Source organism: Orbicella franksi, chromosome 5 (genome assembly GCF_964199315.1).
Source record: "Orbicella franksi chromosome 5, jaOrbFran1.1, whole genome shotgun sequence".
Taxonomy (NCBI): domain Eukaryota; kingdom Metazoa; phylum Cnidaria; class Anthozoa; order Scleractinia; family Merulinidae; genus Orbicella; species Orbicella franksi.
This window is the reverse complement of record NC_138149.1, coordinates 22,795,017-22,818,044: the sequence shown is the minus strand read 5'-3', so window position 1 is coordinate 22,818,044 and position 23,028 is coordinate 22,795,017. Positions and strand designations below refer to the sequence as shown.

Here is a 23,028-nt window from a genome sequence, read left to right as displayed (position 1 = left end):
AAAGGGCATTTTGTCGCTCCCGATCACTTACGATTTCGCTTTCCATGTTCATTGAGCAACAGGTTTTCGAATGAATCAGCTGCGCCGACAGCATACTTTTGAAATTCGTGGTAATGAATATTTCAGTTACAGTCAAGTGGTTTTCTTGAATGGGTATTGTTTAGTTTTGACAGCCATTGTTATACAGACGTGTGCTTAAGACAATAGCTCTTCCATCGAAGACGCGCCATTTTCAAATGCAACTCCAACAAGAAGTTTTCAAACTCAAAAAGCTACAGGTTCCTGTGGACCGATTTTCAAATTTGAAACGGGTTTTGTTTCAGTAAAAAGCCATCTTTCATTTGCCGTGCGTGAAAATTAGGAAGGCCGGTTTAGATGGTCTGAAAATTGCTTCTGAAAACGGTCCCCATACAAAAAATGGCCAATTTTTGCCCATTTTCAAGAGCAAAAAGCTACTCCTTATACCTCATATATTAACTTACTTAACGGCTTAAATTGAAGATTCAACCTTCTTCTTCAAAAAGTCGCGCGTGAAAGTTGAAGTTTTAACTCCTGGAAACCAGAACAGTAAGTTTTATCAACGCTATTGGGCCAATTTGGACCCTTTCTTCTCTTAATCAGGGCATTTCACGACACGCAAACATTCAAATTTGCCGCTTCGCCGGTCATGAATAATTAATAATGTCCAGGCATTCTACCCGATGTACAATCTGAACAAAATCAGTCCATCAGGATTATATTCTTTGCAAGAACTTTTGGTGACCAGACTGAAAGCGCACTCCCCTTGCTAAACTTATTAGATGTTCTCACAGTAAATAATCATGGCCAGAAATTCCGGACATCGAGTCTGTTAATTTTCGTGCGGCATACGTCTATTACACATTTTAGTGGTTCAGTACGGCGTACTTCGGGCTCAACGACATTACAGAAAAAGTTGTTGTACAAAACGATGTTGTTGGGCATGTAAATAACTGCTGACCGAAGTAATTGCATAAAAGTAAAAACTAGAGAAAATTGCCTTTCAAACTATGTCTTTTGGAGCAAAATCAGACCATTTGCAGCCGAAATATCGCCGTGCAAAGACAATGGATTTGGGGATTTTAGCGTGGCTGTTTACGAGCTTGCTTTCCGTCCTTTTGCAAGCTTTTTAAAACCAAAAAGCAGAGCGAAGAAATCAGCATCGCAGGTGAAAATTGGTCAAATAGTACATCATACGGTGCTTTTCTTCAAGCGATCGCGGCACTTGGGATATCCCGATTATGTTGTCTGCTACAGAGGATCAAAATCTTCTTGGGATGCAAAAATGGGATTTCAAGCCTCTGTTTTGTAGGGCATTGTATGGGCCAAGCTTCGAAAATAAACATCGATGAAAAGCAGGGCCAGTAACATTTGTTGATGAAAACCAACTTATCAGAATAGTCGAGGAAACTTTCAAGAACTCTACCGGGTCGCGGCACTTGTTCCCGGTGAGCCAGAACGTGCTCTATTTTATTTTGTTTTATTTCTGCCATACATTTCCTTCAAGTGTTTGGCGGCCATATTGTCAAGTAACCTCGCGCGTGCGCCGTTGCGATGTACGGAATTTCTGGCCATGGTTTATCGACCACAAGCTTTGAAATTCACGCATTCTTGGCACAAAGGCCTACTACCAAGCTTGTTTCATGATTTCTTTCAATACGCCAGTGAAGTACATGGATACTACACCAGATATGCATCTAGACAAAATCTATACATATCTAAAGTGCGTACCAATTCTGGTAAACAAACAATTGCCTATACAGCGACTATTCTCTGGAACAATATCCCTACTCATCTAAAAGATCTCAATACCTTCAACTTCTCGAAATATCTGAAACTTTATTTACTGTCTGAACAACATTCTGAAAACTAGTGATATTTCTATATGCTCCTTTTTTTCCAATTTTATGTACATATCTCATTCTCTTAATAGTTTTTTTTTCTCCTAAATCTCCACAGAAACATAATACCTAGAGGCTGACTAGAAAACCCTTGGTTACTTCAGTCTCCAGACTCGTATAGTACACATTTTTCTTAGTCTTCAGATTTCATTGATATAAAAAGAAAACTGTAAATGTACGAGTAAATTAAGTTATTATTATTATTGTTCCTCACAATACTTTAGAATAAGGCCTATCTTTCGTAGGTATTCTTTCACAGCCACCACAATTATTTTAGTATATACATAGAGAATATTACATGGCCGCGCGGAGATACGATATTTCTCTTCGAGTGTTGAAAGATATTCCACGAATGAGCGCAGTGAACGAGTTAAATATTTTTCAACACTCGAAGAGAAATGTCGTATCTCCAAGCAACCATGTAATGTTCCGTTTATTACATAAACACCAATGAAACACCAAAGAATTTCATTTTAAGAGAAAATCCGATAGGAAATTGAGTAATTTCAGTTCTTAGTGGACAAAAATCTTGTACCAGAATAATGTTAAGTATATTAAAATCCTTTTTGGATTTTCTAAACGCGAAAGCCATAAATAATTGCCTGAAGCAATTTTCCATGGGAACTCGAGAAAATAAATTTCAAAGCTCATAGAAATTGTGCAAACGCAGGTACAATTTCATCATCAGTTTCATGTCACCAGTACTTTCAAGTGTTTTACATGAACTTCAACATTTGTTTTAGACATTTGGTATTGTTAGAAATGATTTCTCTTTAGAAGATATTTAAAACAGTCGCACGGAGGTTTGCAATATGATGCAAATAATATTAGTACAAAGTTCTTATCCGCTTGTTACTCAAAATTGTGGTGAATTCCTTCTAAAATATTTTTTGAAGCGGCTAAAGTCAAAGTGTCATAACTAAAAATTGAAGAAGTACACGGTCTTAAAGCGTGAACGAAACACAATTTCCTTTTATTGCAATGTAGCAAAGGCTAAAATAAGGGCCCTTAGAATTACAGATTGCGAAAAAAGCCGGTTTAAAGCCATTTGGTGTATTTAACACAAAGAGCGAGAAAAACGTTCAAAGCCAAAAGTGTCAAAAGTGTGAAAAGTTGAGGAGCTAGCAAAAACAAAGCACTTTATATCGTGTAATAACAAATATTAGAAACAGAAGTAAGCGTAAAAGTTTCTCAAAGTCATTTCTTAGCTGATTTACTGTTCAACTCACTGTTCACAAGTTCATTCAGGATTAATTTTCTTGGCTGCTTGCACTGTCTGTCTCAATGCACATCACTCGGCCAAACGTTTTCTTCGGAGGTTCAGACTCGAGGCTACAATTTGCGACGAGGCCATATTGACGCTGAAAATCCATCCTATAACTGTATTGCGATTTAAACATCGATCGTTTGCAGCTGGTTTTCATGTACTGACGAGGTCGATGACAGTGGCGGATCTAGGGGAGACATCATTGTCATGTAATTTTTTGCGCGAATGTTTTTCTCCCGGCGTGGTTAGTTTTTCGGGGAATTTCCCCCGCTTCGCACATGTCTTTTAGGATACTGTTCAGTTTATTTACTCCCGTGGGTTGGGCTTTAAACTAAGTAGGATCTTTCTGCTGTCCCTGGACGGACGATTTGAAGTGGTTGACCGTCCGATAAAATGGAGCGTCTGGTTCTAACATGGACTGAGGGCGTTTCCATACAATCTCGGTTTCACGGACCTGACATTCCATGGGTCCCTGCCCTGCCTACTCTTAATTTGTCTCTCTGAATGAACAAGATATTCTTTGCCCTGACTATCAGTCTCCAAAACAACGTCGCCCCAGCGCAAGTTTCCTTGTTCTGTGCAGTCTCTGAGACTGACGTATGTGATATTATCCAGCCAAACCGTTGTTCAGTAGCGACTGCGGAAAACTTTTTCCCAAGACTTTTTTTTTTCAAAGAGAATATCGATTTCCTCACCCGCGAGAGTAGTGGCTGCATTCGGTTTATTCCCTCGGCCATTTTTTTCAGTTCTTTTTGCTTTGCTTTCAATGCGTCTTTCAATCTCGTAAATTCGAGATCGATAAACAGCCTTAATTCGCACCTTGTGAGAAAACGGTCAACGCTTGATAAGATTCCTCTGAGAGAAGACAGCTCGTATTGTTCACCTTTCTTCGGTCTAGCTGAAATAATGAACTCACTGCAGAATACGTTCAGTTCCGCCGGTGGGATTTTCTCTAATTCTCTGTCCTCTTTGCGAACCTTGCGAAGATATTTTAGAACAATGTTGAAGACATACATGGTCTTTTCCTTCGTATATTCGTTCTCTTCTTGAGCAATAAGCTTATGTCAACATCATCTTTGGACACATTAATAAATTTACACTTAGAATTGTCGTCGAAATCGAGAACATCTAGGTTCCAGTTAGGTTCGTCAGCCATTCGGATGAAAATTTGTCAAGATGAAGGCGCGCAATTTATGTGACCATAGCAACGGTGAAGATAACGTGTGAAGATAAATAAACAATAGCCTCCATTTGGCGCGAAAATATCATGTTTTATAATCCATCAAATATTTTCGCTCGCGCGCGATTGGGCTAAACACGTCACGTGACCGAATATTCCCCAGCTGAAACTGGGGAATAATATCCGTGAATATTCCCAATTTTCAAAACTGCGCGTGCTGCGAAAAATATTTGAAGGATAAACACACAGTTTTCCTCGAGCTACGCTCTCGGAAAACTGTGAGCTTTGAGGAACAGATAATGTCCGCGGACATATATCCGAGCATATTTTCGCGCCAAATGGAGGCTATTGTTTATATAATTTCACGTGTGAAGAAATCTTGCTTTCGCGCGAAAACTCACCTGGTATTTCATTGGTGTTTATATATAATGGTAATAGGACTGAGTGGAGTCCAATTCGGATTGTAATCATACGCGTGATTAACAAAATCGGACGACCGTGGAGCGGGAGTCCGATTTGTTAATCACGAGCATGATTACAGACTGAATTGGACGACACGATGTCCTGTTACCAATTAATCAAAACAATTACAATTTCCCACAAAAGTAAAAGTTTCATTTGAAAAAGAGCTATTCATAGGCATTTTTAAATATCACAATTAAAAATATGGAGAATAGCTTGCAAAATGTCACCGGAGACTAAACCTCCTTAATTTACAAAGTCAGTCTCTTGAATTGGTTACTATAGTGATTGTAATCAATGTTGTGATAGTGGATTTTGTGGAGAGGACTTTCTACTCATTGAAAAAAATTGAACATTATTGTATGAACTTAAACTTCTATGTCTATTTTTTGCAAACTATATCACTTATAATGTTCGTATAACTTTGGCATCTTATCATGGTTATTTTTCAAACATTCAACTAACGCCGTGTTTTCACGAGAGAGGTTTACCACGGTTACTGCTTACCGAGTTTCGTAACTAAACCGCAGTTGTTAGAGAAGCTGTTTACACGGAACTAATTAACTAAAGTAGGCCGCATACAACGGACGGTTGGAGGTTTTCTCGGAAAGCAAGTGCTGCAATGTTGCACGGAAACTATATTGGAAAATTTTAAAATTTCTGACTTTACTACGATGCCGAACGCAGCTCGTTGTCAATTTGCTTGCGGTGATGTCGAGCCAAGCTCTCGTTAAATGTAAACCTTTGTAGATGAATAGTGGGAAAAAAAATTGATATTTCACTGAGCCTATTCCCGCAAAAAAAACTGAAGCGGCATCTGCCGCGGAGCCCAGGCTACGTAAATGTTTACCGGTACTTCTTCTTATTCGGGGCCGCTTAAAATTCTCACATTTGCTTTTTTCTTCTCCATAGACCTCAATTACGATTTTTTTTCTCTCTATTTTATTTGTGGTAGGTCTTCTTCTAGTTGCGCCTGCCTGTACACTGCTACTATGGTCTACTATTAGAGCTATTGAGCTTCTAACAGAAAGGAAACATTTACGGCACTTGACGATGAACGGGAAACGGCAGTCCGGGATTTCTTTGCTTAAACATGAGTCTATTTAGCTTTTTTTGCCTGTTGACTTGAAACCTACTTACATTAGGAGGAATCTTTGTCTATTTTTGTCTTCTTTACGCGCTGAACTCGAAAACACTTGCTACTAAGATGTCGCGACAACGTCTGCTTTTCCTCGGTTACCGTCGGTTACTGAGCTAAACCTGGATCGGACCGGATCACGGATCGGATCAAGGACCGGATCACGGATCGGATCACGGACCGGATCACGGATCGGATCACGGATCGGATCACGGAAAAAAATTCAAAATTCAAAAGTTTGTTGAGCAAATTACACCAGAGTGACTACTGTGAGCAGAACGTTTTATTTAATTCAGGTGTGATGTTCCTTTATTCTTTTATAATATCAAGCCAACTGGGTGCTGGTCACAGACGAATTTTTTTCAGGCTGTTGGGTTTTGATTGCCATGATCAATCATGTCTTCATATCTTTCTCCGCAGTTCAACTATATGATATTTCGTATATTCACTTGCACTCTTCACCATGTACGGGTATATTACGAACTCACAATGTGACCAACTCCCAGTTGGCTTGATAGCTCAGTTGGTAGAGCACTGCACTGGTATCGCAGAGGTCATGGGTTCGAGTCCCGTTCAGGCCTGAATTTTTTTTCAGGCTTTAATTTCACGACTGCTTAAACTGTGTGTATAATTGCGATGATCAATCATGTCTTCATATCTTTCTCGGCAGTTCAGATAAATGATATTTCGTATATTCACTTGCATCAATGGTAAACTGTCATAAAACGAGTCAGCATGGTGATAATAGGAGGAACGTATGAATCGAAACACAAAAACTAAAAACACTAAAAAAAATTAAACACCTGATGATTTCAAACTATTTCCGTTTTTGAGACAAGTCTATACTTTTACAAGATCTGAGTTTGGAATACGATATTTCGCACTGCAATAAAACGAAACAAACCATTTGTATTTCAAGGAAATATAACTGTTTATAGGAATAACATCGATAGTGTGAACGATAACGCAACCCGAGAATAAGCAACATTTTAGGAGTTATGTCACGATTTTTAGAGTCATTTTTAGGGTCGTAAAGAGTTGCCGTTAAATAGAATAAAACCTTAAAATGATCTTGTTCTAGGATAAAAAACACTTAAGAGGCAAGAACAAATCCAAACGAAAAGAGGATCGTTAAGGATGGCAAAGATTAACGAGGACTGCAAATGACGAACTTGAAAAACTAGACTAGTTTTTTCAAGGCGCGCAAATCGTGACGTAGCTCCTTTGCAACTGTAATGCTCACATCTGACACGAAAATGTAGCCGAGAATTAGCTACTGATACGAACAACAATTTTAAAAACGAGAATGGGAGGTTCACGCAAGCTTCGAGCCAACTAACGTTCAAATATAGCTACATCTGCCTGTTCATTACAATTTAATTTCGTCGTAAATTAAGCGGTTATGTGGCTTTTTAAATGACCTCTTGTCATTCTCTGTAATTAACATGTCATTGCATCAAATTCAGGATTCTTATTTTCATTTAACATATTTCAGTCTTCCACTTTTATTCTTTATTTATTATTATCTTATAAACGATTTGATTTTTTAAAGAATTTTTTTTTCTTTAAAACTTTGTTTGTTTGTTTTTTTTTTTTTCTGTGATCCGATCTGTGATCCGGTCCGTGATCCGGTCCGTGATCCGGTCCGTGATCCGGTCCGTGATCCGGTCCGTGATCCGATCCGTGATCCGGTCCGTGATCCGGTCCGTGATCCGATCCGTGATCCGATCCGTGATCCGATCCGTGATCCGGTCCGTGATCCGGTCCGTGATCCGATCCGTGATCCGGTCCGGTCCGGTCCGATCCTGGTTTTGTCGACGCCGGAACCAAAGAACATAAAACGCACATCATAAGTTTTGGACAAGTATTTCGCTTTTTAAGATGTAGTTATGTAGGAAAACCTATAGCATCCATGTATGAAATTTCGCTACTATGTTATAAAATATACTTCTTATTAAATGTACCTGTGCTACGTGTAAGTCTTCTTTGAAGGTTTGCGCTGGTTCTTCGTTCATTTCTGAGTTCAGATCTCAATTCTTTGTTTTCTGTAATGAAAGAAGAACAGTAAAATCCATTAACGTTCTAACGTATATAATAAACTATTAACTGAAAACATTGATTCAGAAACAATGCCAACGAGTGAGTAGGCTGCAAGACAAGAAGTCACATGAACACATTTAATCAGACCCCTTAGAAATTCGTAAGCAAGTTCCAAGCTAATTGGTCAAAACTGATAATGAAAACAATAATTGTTCACAACGAAAACGATCCTAATTAATATCTCTAAATATTGTTGTATATGGTTTTAGGAAGCAATGCACCTTCAAAAAGTAACAAACTAAACAAAAATGCAGCAACTAGCATTTCATATTGTAAGGGACTTTACGCTCATATTTCGACATTTGACTACCCGTGTGGTAAGGCAGCTTTGCAATAGACAAGTACATTCGCAGTATAAAAAACGCCAAGCGTTTTTGATTTGAACGTCTTGCCCGGCAAAGCTGTCCAATAAACGAAAGATGTACATATTTTACAGACTGGAAGGTAGAGTTACTTTTGACAATGCCCCACCCACAGGCTGACCTGTAATGCAAATGCCCTATATAGGCAGAAAAAGTTGTCAAATTAATCCCGACAAGTTCCCGGGGAGGGATCATCGGCCTCGGAATTACAGAGCTCTAAGACATTTAAAGATACGTAGAAGCAAAAAAAAAAAATTGACAAACCGCAAGGACCTCTTGTAGATTGAGCGAAAGGGAATTGGGTAGACCACTTGCCAAATAAAAGAGATCCATTAAAGCCGAAATTTAAGGAATTTAGGTGGACTTTCTATGCTCCTCTGCGAAATGAAGGTACTAGAGATTTGCTAGGCTGGGTTTGAATAAATAGGAAGAAATATCGACTGTATACCGAAGAAAATAGGGCACAGGAGTCCTAACATCACAAATAGGCCGTCATAACAAGAGGTCCTAACTGGCGTCTGTAAGAACATTTTGGTTAAGATCCTCAATCGAGGAATATAAAATGTCAGAAAGACAGGGGAGCCGGGATGGCGCCCGACCCGGTGCCGACCCGGTGCTGTATGTGGGTTGAGTTTGTTGTTGGTTCTCTTTGTTGTTTTTCGCCGGGCTCTCCGGTTTTCCTCCCTCCGCAAAAACCAGCACCTTCAAACTCCCAATTTGACCAGAATAGAGGACCTGCATGAAAACCTGCTAGGGCCGATGTGGCTTCCTCTCTAAATATTGTCATTTATGAAAGATCACTAAACATTTGTGACTCGAATATAAAGAATTATTAAGGTTTTTGCCCTTAAGGTACTGATCAAAGACTGATACAACGCACGTGTTTGCTTTGATGAATATCCGTCCACTGCCATTCACCCATACTTAGGAGAATTTCCGTCGCTGAAGGTCACTTACCGGCTTCTAGGATTGTTCCTGTAAGATGTGGATGAACTTTCTCAATTGTTTTTTTAAAATTTTCATAAGCTCTTGCACCTTTTCTTGGTAGCATATCTAACAATATTTCACATTGCTGTTGTCGAGTCAGTTCCCTCGACTTTATTCTTTTTTCGTCTTCTGTAGTGAATAGGAATGGATCTACCATCTTCAGTAAAACTTCTTCCGGTTCCATGTCTTTCACGAGCATTTCTCTGCACCTCCTCAAGATTTTTCTATAGTCGTCGTCCATCGGTTCGACATCTGCTTTAGTTGCCATTTTGTCTACCGGTTTTAATGAGCCTGTTTTAAGAAGAAATGCATTATCAAAATTAAACTTGGAAGATTTGTCAAGGCCCTCTTATACTAGCTAAGGTCTGTGGCAATATTGGCCCATCGTCCAAGAAGCGTTGCAAGAGAATTTCTTCAGTAAAAAAAATCCTGCAATGCTGCTACAATCGTTGGTAAGGCAAGAACTCATCATTTCAAGACGATTTACAGTAACCATTTGCAAGTTGGTGGCACCAGAATCAACAGACCTGGCCTTTCACTGCACAGAAACTTACCTGGTGTAGCAGCGGGTCTATGCATCCTAAATGAATTTAATTATTTATTTTAATGACTGGCTCCGCGGGAAACAGTGAGTTCGACCACAAAGTTCAACACTGAGAGTCTTGGGGAAGCAAAACTCACTGTTTCCCCTGGGGCCAGTCATACACCGAATGCAAATATGGCGGACCACTCGGTCGGCGCCCGGGACGAGTCGCATGAAAGCGAGGTCAGTCAGGCTTTGATGTTTTGTTTTGACGATGCTTTCCCAGAAAAGTCTTGCTTCCTCGTCGATTCGGTCCGTTTTGAGTTCCGTACGCGTTTTTGTGTTCCTGAATGCCAGCAGGAGGGAGTGAAATCTTCCACAGCAGATAAAGTTTTTTTTTTTTTTTTCACTTTCCCTGTTCGCCTCTGAGGGGAAAACAGACGAAGGAAAGAAGTTCACGATCGCCGAAGGAACTGTTTAAGTTTGTTCGTTACATTTCAGGCTGGAAGATCTTAGAAAATGGGTAAGCGATCTCAATTTAGCTCCGAGTCGTTATTATTTGGCTCAATGCTTTCACTGGTTTCAACGACGAGGCAGTTGAAGTTCATTCGCTTGGTTATTAGACTGTAGTATTTGTTTCGTGCGATTCCGTGCGAGTGGACGCAGACGTAAACAACTTCTTCTTTTGAGACAGAGGATGTCTTTCAAGAGGAGCTTTTCTTTACCTTAGGGAAGGTACTGGCCATGCGAATCGTGTTGGAACACCACCAGACACCACACAAGCTCGTCATTTAGAGAGTTTTTTTGAGATCATCTAACCTGAACTGTAGCAAACAAAGTTTATAGTTCCCGCGGCGATCGTGAACTCCTTTCCTTCGTCTCAACGAATTGCATTGATCGACCATTTTCCCTTAGAGGTGAACGGTGGAAGATTTCTATCCCTTCTCGTGGCGTTCAAAAACACAGCAACTCGTAGGCACAGCGAAATAAAACAGATCAGATCGACGACGAAGCAAGACTTTTCTGTGGAAGCATAGTCAAAACAAAACATCAAAGCCTGACTAGCCTCGCTTTCATGCAGCTCGTCCCGGGCGGCAATCGAGTGGTCCGCCATATTTGCATTCGGTTTATTTAGTGCTTATAATGAGTCAAACAATGGCTGTGCACGTGCGTTACAAATCTATGTACAATTCTTTGTCGTTCTCTGCAAAACAGAAACGTGAAATGACTAAGTTTTGCGTTTTCTGAAGAACGCGAACGACGACGGCTAATTTTGTTGTTAATCAAAATTAAACGCTATCATTGAACATTTAACCTGAGCAAGTGTTTAGACATACTGGCGTACTGAACAGATCTAGACAGTTCCGAATTTCGCTGGTAAAATATAAATTCATTTTTACTAGGTGTTTTCCTCGGCGCCGACGGCAACACCGCGGACAACGTCGATTAATTAATGACTACCTACGAATCTCGCGATACTCCAAAATCAATTAGTTTGTTTATCTTTTGTCAATATACAAATTTTAAAAATTATCCGTCGTGGTCAGTTCTCGTTCTCCAGAAAACGCAGAGTTTGGTCATTTCACGTTGTTTTCTTGCAGAGGACGGCAAAGAAATGTATTAAGAATTATAACGCACGTGCTCAGCCATCGTTCTGAAAACGCAAGTTTCACTCTGAAAACGCATCAAATGTTTTCCGTCCACACAAAACCGAAGAAATTTGAAAACGCAACAATCACCGGTAATTTTTGATTTGTGTTTGAGTAAAACTCGGGCAGGGAACCTAGCGAAATAAAACAGACTAGATCGTCGACGAAACAAGACTTTTCTAGCTGGAGAAGCATTGTCAAAACAAAACACAAGGCCCTACTAGCCTCGCTTTTATGCACTCGTCCCGGGCACCGAACGAGTGGTCCGCCATATTTGCATTCGGTGTATAATTCTAGAGAAGCGTTGTTTTCAAAATGTTTTCTGTCCACACTAAAACGCAAAGCCGGCGTTTTCAAATTCCTCCGGTTTGAAGAGCGTTTTCCAAAAGCTCCGTTTTCGTGAAGGATTAGTGAGGACGGTAGACCTTAACGGAGAAATGAAGCTCCGTTTTTTAATTCCTCCCACGTAATGTGGACGGGGCTTAAATCTTTTGTTTAGCGACGTTCCAACACTCCAAGTTGCGACCATTTTAGTCGCCATGGCGACTAGAATTTTGGAGCTGGCGACTAAATTAGACCGCAACTCGCCAGCTCGGCGACTAAAATTAACGTGACCTATGCGTCAGGAGCTTGAGCGGACTATCATCCGAGTGAAAAGAAAAACGTTCTGAGCATTAAGAATTCACTTTGCAAAGTTAGTTGTTGTGGGATTTTAACCAACAGAAATGGAGACTGAATAAAATGAAATGTTACACGGTAAACAAAGATCAAGGAATTGCATTCAGTTGAGCTTGGGACGCGACGAAATTCGTTCCACTCGACTGAACTTTGGCACGTGACAATTTTACCTGGAAGCGTGAGACAACGCACGCAATCCGGTCATTTGCCATCGAAAAGAAGAGGAATTGCAAAAGCTTGGAAAGCTCGACGGTGACAGGATCCACAATATATTTGAGAAACATCCAGATGTATTTGAGAAACGTATTTTGTTTCAGTGGACACGAAAATTCTTGACTTTACAGCAAACTTGATAACACAGGCACGGGGGATTCTATAAATAAAAAAAACTGTGCTGAAAAGCGGCTCGCAGTCGTAAATAAATTTCACTTGTGTGAACGAACCTGGGTTTATTTTTAAATTGTCAAAGATTTCATCAATAAAAAATATCCGTCTTAGTGATTGCCCCAAAACTAGTGAAAGTATTTTCGCGTTGAGTATTCGCGTTCCGCGGTTCGCATATTAAATTCAAAACGACAAACAATTTGAGCGTGAACTTTTCTGTCCATTTCAATACAGTCTTTAATTTTCAGATGACGTTTTATATCGTTTCCTTGTCCAAGCAGAAAACGAGGTTGAACATTTAAAAAAGATCAGAAGCGATAAGGTAAAAATAGTGTTCACTTTATGGTCTCAGCAAGAATTTGATGCCGCCTTGATAAACATTGGAAAACTTTCCGCCATTCAGCTGCGAATGAGGCTATCTTATGTTAACTTGGTATAATCTGTGTCGTTTGCACTGCTCCTGTTGTGTGAATTATAAATGATATACACAAATATTTCTGTGTTTTGTGAAGCGACTTTTCATTCAGAAGTGTTCTGTGGTGATCAGAAACTATTTCATTTGATCATCAATCATTCCAATAAAAGCATATTTGAATCAACATTAGGTAGTTCTTTCACAGGAACAGGACTACAATTTACCTGGTGGCTCAAGGAAAATGTTATTAATAATACAGTTAGATAATAATAAGATTATTATTTATTATTAATTAATTATTAATTTATACATATATTTTGGCGACTAAAATTTTTCACTGGCGACCAAACCTGAACAGTCAGTGGCCAAATGGCCACTAAGGAAAAAAGTTAACTTGGAGGGTTGCGTTCCCGTTGCCGTAGCGCTTTGTGGTTTTCTTAAACTCCCTACTATCGAGTGTCGAACGCGACACTCAGGTTATTTTCGTTTATGCGCTCAATAGGTCTATTTGCGACCTGCAGCACCTTTACCTTGGCAACATAACTAGCACCATAGCTTGCGAGCAAGTCTTTTTACAGGAAGAGAACCAAGAAAGCTTACTGGCAGGCTACATACAATGGCGTTACACAACTATGAATCGATAACCCACGCGAGAAAAAAAATTTCTCGCAGAAAATTACTCGAAATATAAAAAGTTGCCAAAGAATTACCGCTCAGATTGTGGACAACTGAAACTCAGAGTTGCGCGCACATTGCCTGGTTCCCATGCTTCGATCAGATTCTTCTTGCACCTGATCTTGCTCAAATCTTATTTCGCGCACCCTTTTCCTCGCGAGAAAAGGTTTTTAATCTACGTTCAATAATCAATGCTTACAATATTGATACTCATTTTCGCGGAAAGGAAGTCAGACGTATTTGCGGTTTATAATTATGAAACAGTAAAATGCATATTTGATTAACAAAAACTTTGTCTTAAAGGAGAAGGTCACTCCAAAAACCGTGTATTTTTTTCCATCACCAACAAAAAGTTCACTTTGAGTTGAGTAACTCACCGTTGTTTTAGCTTCTGAAATGGATGCGATCCCAATGAAAAAGAAGTGAAAAGTTCGACACCGGGAGCCGCCATTTTGAAAGGATCTTGCAGGCCAGGCCGCATATCTGTGACGTCATTCCGTCCGAGAATGTGTTTGTTCTTTAGAGCTTTAGTATGGCTGCCCTTGAAGCCAGAACATGCTAGTGATTCGGGGGATGGTAATAATCAAAGTAAATGGAACGATCGGTTGGAAAATGTTCTGTGGTGTACTTGTGAGAGATGTGCAACCATGCCGATGCAAAGAGAATGTGTTTGTTGCCGAGTAGCTCACCTAGATGGAAGGTACATTTTGCAGTACAATTGCAATGAACGCAGTTAGCGGAAGAGGAAGTTTATTTTTAATTGTAAATTGCTCTCAGAATTGAACTGGTGGCTTGAATAAATCCCCAGTTTAGTGCTTTTGATCTGATTTGTCTCCATTTTTATTTCACTGGTGGTTCGATGTGGAGGGAGTTCTAGCTGGCATCACAGGAACTGACACGTTTTCAAAGGTGTGTTTAAATCGGGCGAATGCTTTCAACCTCACAAGTCTGTGTTTTTACTTATAAAATTTGGATACATCATGTTTTGCTCGTGCTCGTACGTGTTTGCCTAGGTTTCTTTACACGTATGTACTACGTGGACTCTTGTGAAATACGCAGTGACTTTACATGTAAGATGCGAAGTGAAATCGACGTCTTTAACGTGAAATGTCAAATTGACGACGTTCCTTAACATTACTTAAGATTTTTTGTGCGAATTGTAATTTGTATTGTTGGAAAGCTAAGCATATGTGATAGATTTTGGATAGAAGAAAAAAGTATACACAACTTTTACATGCGTAAACAAGCTGAAGGAAAATTGACTATGTTGGTGTGTTTATCCGTATCGCATGTGTCGTGTTTACTCGCCTCGTTACTTGACAAAGCATGCAGTAAAATTACAGCTTCATTTTTTACCGTAGATTTGCTTTCATTAGCAACTGTAATTCCCAAAAATAATGTGAATAAAAAATACTGCCTTAATTTAACGATGAATCGTGGTGATAAAATTGAAAACAAATTGTAACACAGTTAAGACAAAATATTAGTTACACGCGGATGTCGGATTTAGCTGCAGCAGGACTTGTTATCGGTAGTTGTCAATATATAGATAGGACTGATGTACAATTAACTACTTCTTCCGATGTATTTCAAATCAAATTAGACAGCATTTAAAAATTTGCAAGTATTTTAACTCATCCCTGGCTGTCAAGGCCGATTATTAAACACGCTCTGGTTTTGGCCCACGCAAGAGATTTATAAATCGAAAAAACTACTTTTTCGATAAAAGAAAACCGTAGCGGGTTAGTCTGACTTGTAATTTTAAAGAAATCTGCAGGGCATTTGAAGTTTCCACGGTACCCTGAGAAATTTAATAAATCACTTCCAAAAAGCGCGTGCAGTCGCTATGCATCAATGAACACGAAAACACGAAAAACCTAGAGCCAGGCTACGAAAAATAATGAATTAATGCTTGCAACATGGAAGCTTTTTTATAAATATTGGTAAGACTGGTAAATGAAAAAAAAAGAATTTCATTTGGCCATTTTCCCTGTTGTTATAGAAAAAAAGCGGCAAACTGATTATACATGAAAAAACCCGTGATTCACGCCGTTCTAGCGTCTTTTTCGTTAAATATATTAAGCCTGAAGGGTCAAAAATTTTTGGCGACTAAAATGCTTGTGCTGGCGACCAAACTTGAAAACTTAGGGGCCAGCTGAACCCAAGGTTTTTTCTTGAAATTCGAACCCTGCAGTCCAGCGAAGAGCTTCAATTTCTTGCGCAGAAATAATATTTACCAAATCAAATCAACGACAGTTCTGCCGGGCAAAAATATTTTAAAAATGAAAAGTATAACTGATAGCTACCTCTTTTCATTCCTTGCGATGTGCCGTTCGCTTGTAATGCGTGCCTTTACAAGGGTCTTCCGTTGAAAAATTGTCGGAAAGCATTTTCCTTCAATGACCTCTTTCTTGTGTTTCCACCCACAAGCTCAAATCGGTATTCAGTTTTGAAACAGTCGTCTGTGAAATGCTCGTTGGACACATACACATTTTCGAGTTTTTTTGCATGAATCTCTCATCCGATCCCGACGTAGTTGTTTGAACCACTTCTTTGGCAATTTTTTGTTCTTTGCAGGCAAATTAAGGAAAGTCGCTCCTCTTTCCCTATCCTTTTCGGTTCTGGTTTTACAGCGCGGGAACGAACATTTTAGCTCACAGCTGAATAAACGAATTTGGAACAGAAAGGAACAGCTACAGCCTTTGAGCTTCGCGCCAATTCGGACGGAATGACGCTACGGATATGCGGCCTGGCCTGCAAGATCCTTTCAAAATGGCGGCTCACGGTGTCGAACTTTTCACTTCTTTTTCATTGGGATCGCATCCACTTCAGAATCTAAAACAACGGTGAGTAACTCAACTCAATGTGAACATTTTATTGGTGATAGAAAAAAAACACACGGTTTTTGGAGTGACCTTCTCCTTTAAATGACAGGTTGGCCAGTTCCAGTGACTTAGCCAGTCGACGGATTAAATTAGAATTTTGTCGATAATATTATTGTAATCTCCAAAGGTTTTTCTTCAAGTTCTCCGGCTTTTCTTCCTCCCCAAGAACCAGCATTTGCAAATTCCAAATCGACCCGGGTAGACGAAACGCATGAAAACCAGCTAAAAGGGCCTCTTCATATCAGCCCGGTCAACCGGGCTGGCTCGGTTTCCGAGATCTCGCCTCGCCACACTTTCCTTTGTAAAAATTTCGATGTGTTCATATGAGAAGCTGGGCTGGCCCTGTAACCGAGATCTCGGTTTTTGCGACCGAGATCTCGGTAACCGGAGCCCCTAAAAAATAAGACGTTTGTGACTTCCTCTCCGGACCTCTTTATATGAGCCCGGTAACCGGGCTGGCTCGGTTACCGGGATGAATGTTGTTGTCTGTTCATATGAGAAATCTCAGCCCGGCCTACCGGGATGAAATCCAAGAAACACAACCAAAATGGTGGAACATAAACTTGTATCGTTCGCGGCTGTCGTAGCTTTGTGGACTCTTGTAACTTTACTAATAAAGCTAATTCTCATACTCCTAAAGTGTAAATACATACAAGACAAAAATTATGCCATTTTGGCAGCTATGTTGCGAAAGCGAAGCTATTTTGTCTAAAAAGTTTCGTCCCGGTTACCCGGGCTGGAGTGTTCATATGGGAAAATTTCATCCCGGTTACCCAGATCTCGGTCGCAAAAACCGAGATCTCGGTAATCAGGCCAGTCCGGCTTCTCATATGAACACATCGAAATTTTTACGAAGGAAAGAATGGCGAGGCGAGATCTCGGAAACCGAGCAAGCCCGGTTGACCGGGCTCATATGGAACAGATTTTTAGATTTATAAACAATCTCGGATTAACTTGATACGATTTACCGAAACGATATTCCAGCTTCTGGTAAAGACATAGAATTGCATGTCATGGTTTTATTTTTCGTCGAAACGCTACATCAGAACATCAAATATCCGTTTAATCGTGACCGCCAATGCTTTTTAAATGCAACCAACAGCTGAAAGGTCAGATTAATGGACTCCAGTAAAACAGTTAAACAGGCCTTTCTGTAACTTCTGACTTATGCATCAACAAATCAGTCTCAAAATTCTTCGATTTCCCATGTTTCTCTACAGCATTCGCTTGTTCGAGGGCATCCTTTTGCTAAGAGTCGGACACGCAATATTAATTTCAAGGCGTCAGTCACGCTTAGATGGCGTAAAATGTGATTCAGTTCAGAATTATTCACCGTCTGTTGATTTTTACAGCTAGGGAAAAATCTTATCCAGCACTCATTTGTGTTTTAACCACAACATAGAATGTGATCATGAAAACCCTTCTCAATTAGGACCTTTAACATGTGGTGTTCTGTCGTTTTCAACGGATAAATTGACATTTTTTAACACATATAACACAAATGAGTAAACTATCAGATGTCTGCCCGCACTGTGGCTGCGCATTTGCTCGCTAAACGATGGAATTACTAGACAAACACTGTTCACAACCGAGACAAAGACGTGCCGTGGCTAAGTCAGTGACGTCAATCCGTAGAACAAGCATTAGATGTGAAAAAATGCACTAACCTTTGAAAATATTCACCGCAGCAACCGTCAGGCTGTCCCAGAGGCCGAGAAGAGCACAGATTCACTCTGTCAGCCAAATTATCTCACCACTGAAAATCACAGTTTAGCAGTTACAAGTGCCGAGTTTGCGCCAAGAAGATGTCCTTTCTCTTAGGATTAAGGAATGAAGGGAAAGGTGGTAAACCTGGTTATTTGCCAGCTCCGTTTAGCTGGAAGAACATTTTCATCATCCCGCGACAAGGAAGTTAGACTATATACTGACGAAATACAATATCTATGCAAGCATCATCTGAAGTGTCACTGAAGAAAACAATGCGATACTATTTTGCCTAAGGACTTTGGCCTGTTGTTGTGGTAAACGATCTTGTTGTCACACCATGATCACGCAACTGGCGTAATGAACGAAACATCGTTTCTCTTCCGGGTTTTCTTTGATTTGTAAAAGAGTCAAATATTTCCCGCGCACTATGCCATTCGCAGGTACAACCGGATTTGCCGTTACATTTCAATACAATTTTTTTCAAATAGCAGTTAGTATCTTAGCTGTAGCTGTTAGCAGTTAATGGTTGGCAATATGCTCCTGGTTTTATTACAGGTTCAGTTAGCTTGATTTGATCACAGTGGGAACATTTTGCCTACTTGTCGATTGTCGATTGTCGATTTCATCGTTTCCAACCCTAGCGAGTGACATGTAATCAATGCCCAGCGTGATGTGTGGAACGTATGCGCACAAACCAGCGTAGCAACCAAGGGCCCATTCTCGTACCCAGAGCCCCCGTTTCTTTTGGTCACGTTGTCGGCGAAATGCAAAGACATTTTAAGACGAGTAGCTCTGGGGACGAGAATGGCAAGGGCCATTTCAACATCAACAGTTGTTCGCGTTCTTCATATGACAAAAGCCACCTCCAATGGTCACTTTATCATTCCGAACTATTGGTAAATATGCGATGTTTTACAAGAATTTGTTTCAAATATATGAAAATATGGGACACTAAACTTGCTAATGTTAGCCATGCCAGGTGATATCAGTAACATTTCGGGTCCCATATTTACATGATTCGCATATTTAAATAAATTCGGCGAGATAAATCGAGCGGTACGGCTGAGTTTTTGTTTTAATAAAAAGGAAAGGTCCGCAATATGCCCATCTGGGGAGGAGTAGAAGTATATGTACTCCTAGTCGCTTCACATTACAGAAACCGGGATAAGCTCCGGCCTGGCTCGCGTATAGACTTTACCTTACCTTTTACTGTCACAAATCACCACCAGATATTCTTATCCGCCATCGTTTTCAAATATTTTCTAGAAACGGTTGCGCACTTACTTCTGTCCTCTCCTCATTTGAGAACGGATCGAACCACATGTTTTTAAACGATGCTTAACGATTGCCAGAAACTCATTGCTAGCAAACGTTGCTGTGATGTCAATGCTGTAAGAACAGGCTTTTTGCTATGGTGCTGCTCACCAGTCTTCTCAAAGCAATGCGATCTAGACAAAGGATGAATAACTCTATCCACTCGAAAACTCACTAGCCCTGCTTGAATAGTGCCCTACGATAGTGGATCCATCTTTTGAACAACTGGGCCATATGCATAGCTAGAGGTTGTATAAAATTAGTCATGTTTTTTTTTTTTGTTTGGTTTTGTTTTTGTTTTTGTTTTTGTTTTGTTTTTTATTACAGTTTGTGGTTGAAGTTGAAAACAAAAACAAAAAATACTTTTTCCCCATACTTATTTATTGGACACTACTGAAGTGAATTATCTCAGTCGTCATATTCAATTTCAATAATTCGGGTTTGCGGATTCCGAATTCCGGATTCCGGTTTCCAGGTTTTAATTTCCGGGCTGCCCCCGCTTTTGCTGTTTTGCTGTCCCCTTGCCATATCGGAATGTCGGGGTTCCACTGCAACAGCCACCGACTAAAATTCCCACCCCCGACTCCACGAGGGTTGACGTTGATGTCTTCATTTGATCGATTCATTGTTTGGGAATGCTTGGAAGGGCGCTAATCGAATCATTAACTTGATTTCAAAATGGCGCGTTTCATCAGTCAAGCAGTCTCCCGATCGACGCTTGGACCGTCTTAAAGCTCACCAGAACACAAGATTCATGATTTGACTTGTCCTGGACTTTTACGAAGAACCTGTAAGTTATGATTATTCAAATAACCATAACTTGGACACGTAACTTATTTAAGTAAATTAAACGTAACTTAACTTACTTCTACATGCAAGCAAGATGGTTTAAACTCCTCTTGGTGTTCGGCAAGACATACATTCCAGCCACACGTACAACACAGTATATGACAGTCGAACATCAGCAGTAACACTTTAGCTGGATACATGTTTGTCACATCCTCGTACTTTTCTTCCTACACTATGAGCGCTATCTTCCGGATATTCTACTGATCACGAGGAGTGGAACCGTATTTGTTCCGGTTGGCTGGACTAACCCGTCCCAGGCCATCACGTTCCAAGTTTCGCGCGAAAATACAAAACGAAGGGGAAACAGATGGTAGACTCGGCCTCTTTTACGTGCTTTGGAGTTGCTCGACTATCGATTCTAAAGCTTTAAAAAGGATGCATTAGGCGTGGACGACGATATATAAATTTTTTCAGTGTAGCTAACTCGGGAAATTCACACAGGAATTTTTGGTCGAATGGAAAGCGCTCCTAGTGGACCACTAGTAAGCCCCTAGTGAAAAAAAGTACTCAGTCTGCACGGTCTGCACGGTCTGCACGGTCTGCACGGTCTGCACGGTCTGCACGGTCTGCACGGTCTGCACGGTCTGCACGGTCTGCACGGTCTGCACGGTCTGCACGGTCTGCACGGTCTGCACAATCTGCATGGTCAGCAGTCAGCAGTCTGCATGGTCTTCGCATGGTCTGCGTTTTTGTGGGACCGGACTAGCACCATTTTCACTCAACAACAATATTTGTTCAACTTCAATTACCAAATTTACTTTATGAGACAAAAATACTCAATTAACCTTTTTTTTGTTATTCAACAAAAATAATCACTCACCTTCTGCCACGTGCATGGCTTAAACATACCTTATTACATACAACGTTTCGAAAGTTCACCTTCATTCAACAAAATCTCCAGTCGTGTGCCCAGTAAAATACGCTATGTGCTTTTCGTTTTCAAAACGCCGGAGAAATTTGAAAACGCAACAATCACCGGTCATTTTAGATTTGTGTTTGAGTAAAACCCGGGCAGGGAAATCACGTGATTATCGTAACCTCAATGTTTCCGAAAAGCTTTGTTTTCAAAAAGTTTTCAGTCTACACTAAAACGCAAAGCTCCTCCGGTTTGAAGAGCATTTTTGAAAAGCTCCGTTTTCATGACGGATTACGGTGGACGGAAGGCCTAACAGGAGAAATAAAGCTCCATTTTCAAATTCCTGCGGCGTAATCTGGACGAGACCTAAAACTTTTTGTTTAGCGAGGTTCCCGTTGCCTCCTGGATCTGACCTGAATCTATAACCCGAGTGTGAAAAAAAATTGCTCGAAAAAATTGCTCGAGATATGAAAAGTTGCCAAAGAGTTATCGCTAGTTATTAGCCTCAACTGAAACTATTATGCGGATATTGCCTAGTTTCTAGACCTTGATATTTTCCCGCAGTCAATCGGTTTCGGGTCACGTGGTCCGAGCGAAAATTGGCTGTTCGTCTCGGTTACGTCACCACAATGAATCGAATGAATCGTGATGGCCTTGCATGTGGCAAACCGTAAGGAACTAAACAAACCCTCATAGTTATACCTCATGTCCTGATCTCCTTGATTTTCAAATATCTTAGGTCAGGGATATAAAAAATTTTGACTTTCAGATAAACAAATCCCAGCTCTGTCACTAATTACCACAACCAATCAAACGGAATCAGGCTCAGTGCTGACTGGATATTAACGCGGTCGGCTTTTTCTTGCATCTGATCTTGCTCATATCTTATTTTGTGCTCTCTTTTTTCGTGAGAAAAGGTTTTGAGGGTCCACAGTAGGGTTTTCAGATCCCACTTTCCCGCCAATTTTTTCCTGTTAATCCCGCCATCCCGCCCTTTTTTGCCTGGAAATCCCGATCCCGCCAACTTTTCAAAGACGTTTCTGCTTTACTCATTAACTTGTTAAGGTCATTCCACTGAAATAGAGTCTGCTCTGAGATTTTTGTGAAACTTTGCCTATTGATTGTTTATATTACAGGAACTTAAATTTTGAAATAAAAATGAGGGGTCCCCATGTTCGTTTAGGAGCAACGGCACCTTATTTATACCCAATAAGTCCTTATAATAGCATCATGATTGTAGTCACGATTGCTTGCCAAATTCACTTTTCCGACGATTGTTCTTTGTTCTACACTGAGAACTGGTCCACATTATTTTACACAGAGGAATTTATTACTCAATTCAAAACAACAGAAAAAAATGATAGGTCACCATACTCGTTTGCGCGAAAATGACGATTTACCTCTATGGCGAGGTCCAGCCGTCAAGAAAAAGCCGCCATTTTTTAATGCGCGCGCGCTAAGCACGCGTTCAATTATGTGCAGTAGGGATACGCAATGCAATACTGGTGAATGAACTTAAATTAATAGCGGAGCTCCGGCGGCCCGAGTAGGGATCCATTCTACTCGTCCATTGGTACCGATGGTACGATTGGTACCAATGGAATTGCACTTATTCGATTGGTGTTCCATTGGTGAAATGCATCTTATTATAAAGTCTTAGAATATTTCCGACCAGGCT

The 23,028-nt window shown here is 40.3% G+C and overlaps 1 non-coding gene and 1 pseudogene across 2 annotated transcripts in view; one reads left to right on the top strand and one right to left on the bottom strand.

Moving 5' to 3' along the window:
- Positions 1-18,781, bottom strand: part of LOC145487085 (uncharacterized) — a 179,651-nt pseudogene extending 160,870 nt beyond the window's left edge. The window contains exons 1-3 of the transcript XR_014049351.1: positions 18,292-18,781; positions 9,386-9,706; positions 7,931-8,011 (exon numbers count right to left, since the gene is read on the bottom strand). The product of XR_014049351.1 is annotated as an uncharacterized LOC145487085 (transcript). The remainder of the gene's footprint in view (positions 1-7,930; positions 8,012-9,385; positions 9,707-18,291) is intronic.
- Trnat-ggu (transfer RNA threonine (anticodon GGU)) lies at positions 6,475-6,547 on the top strand. The gene has a single exon. It is a non-coding gene; the product is annotated as a tRNA-Thr (tRNA).
- Positions 18,782-23,028: the final 4,247 nt, after the last annotated feature.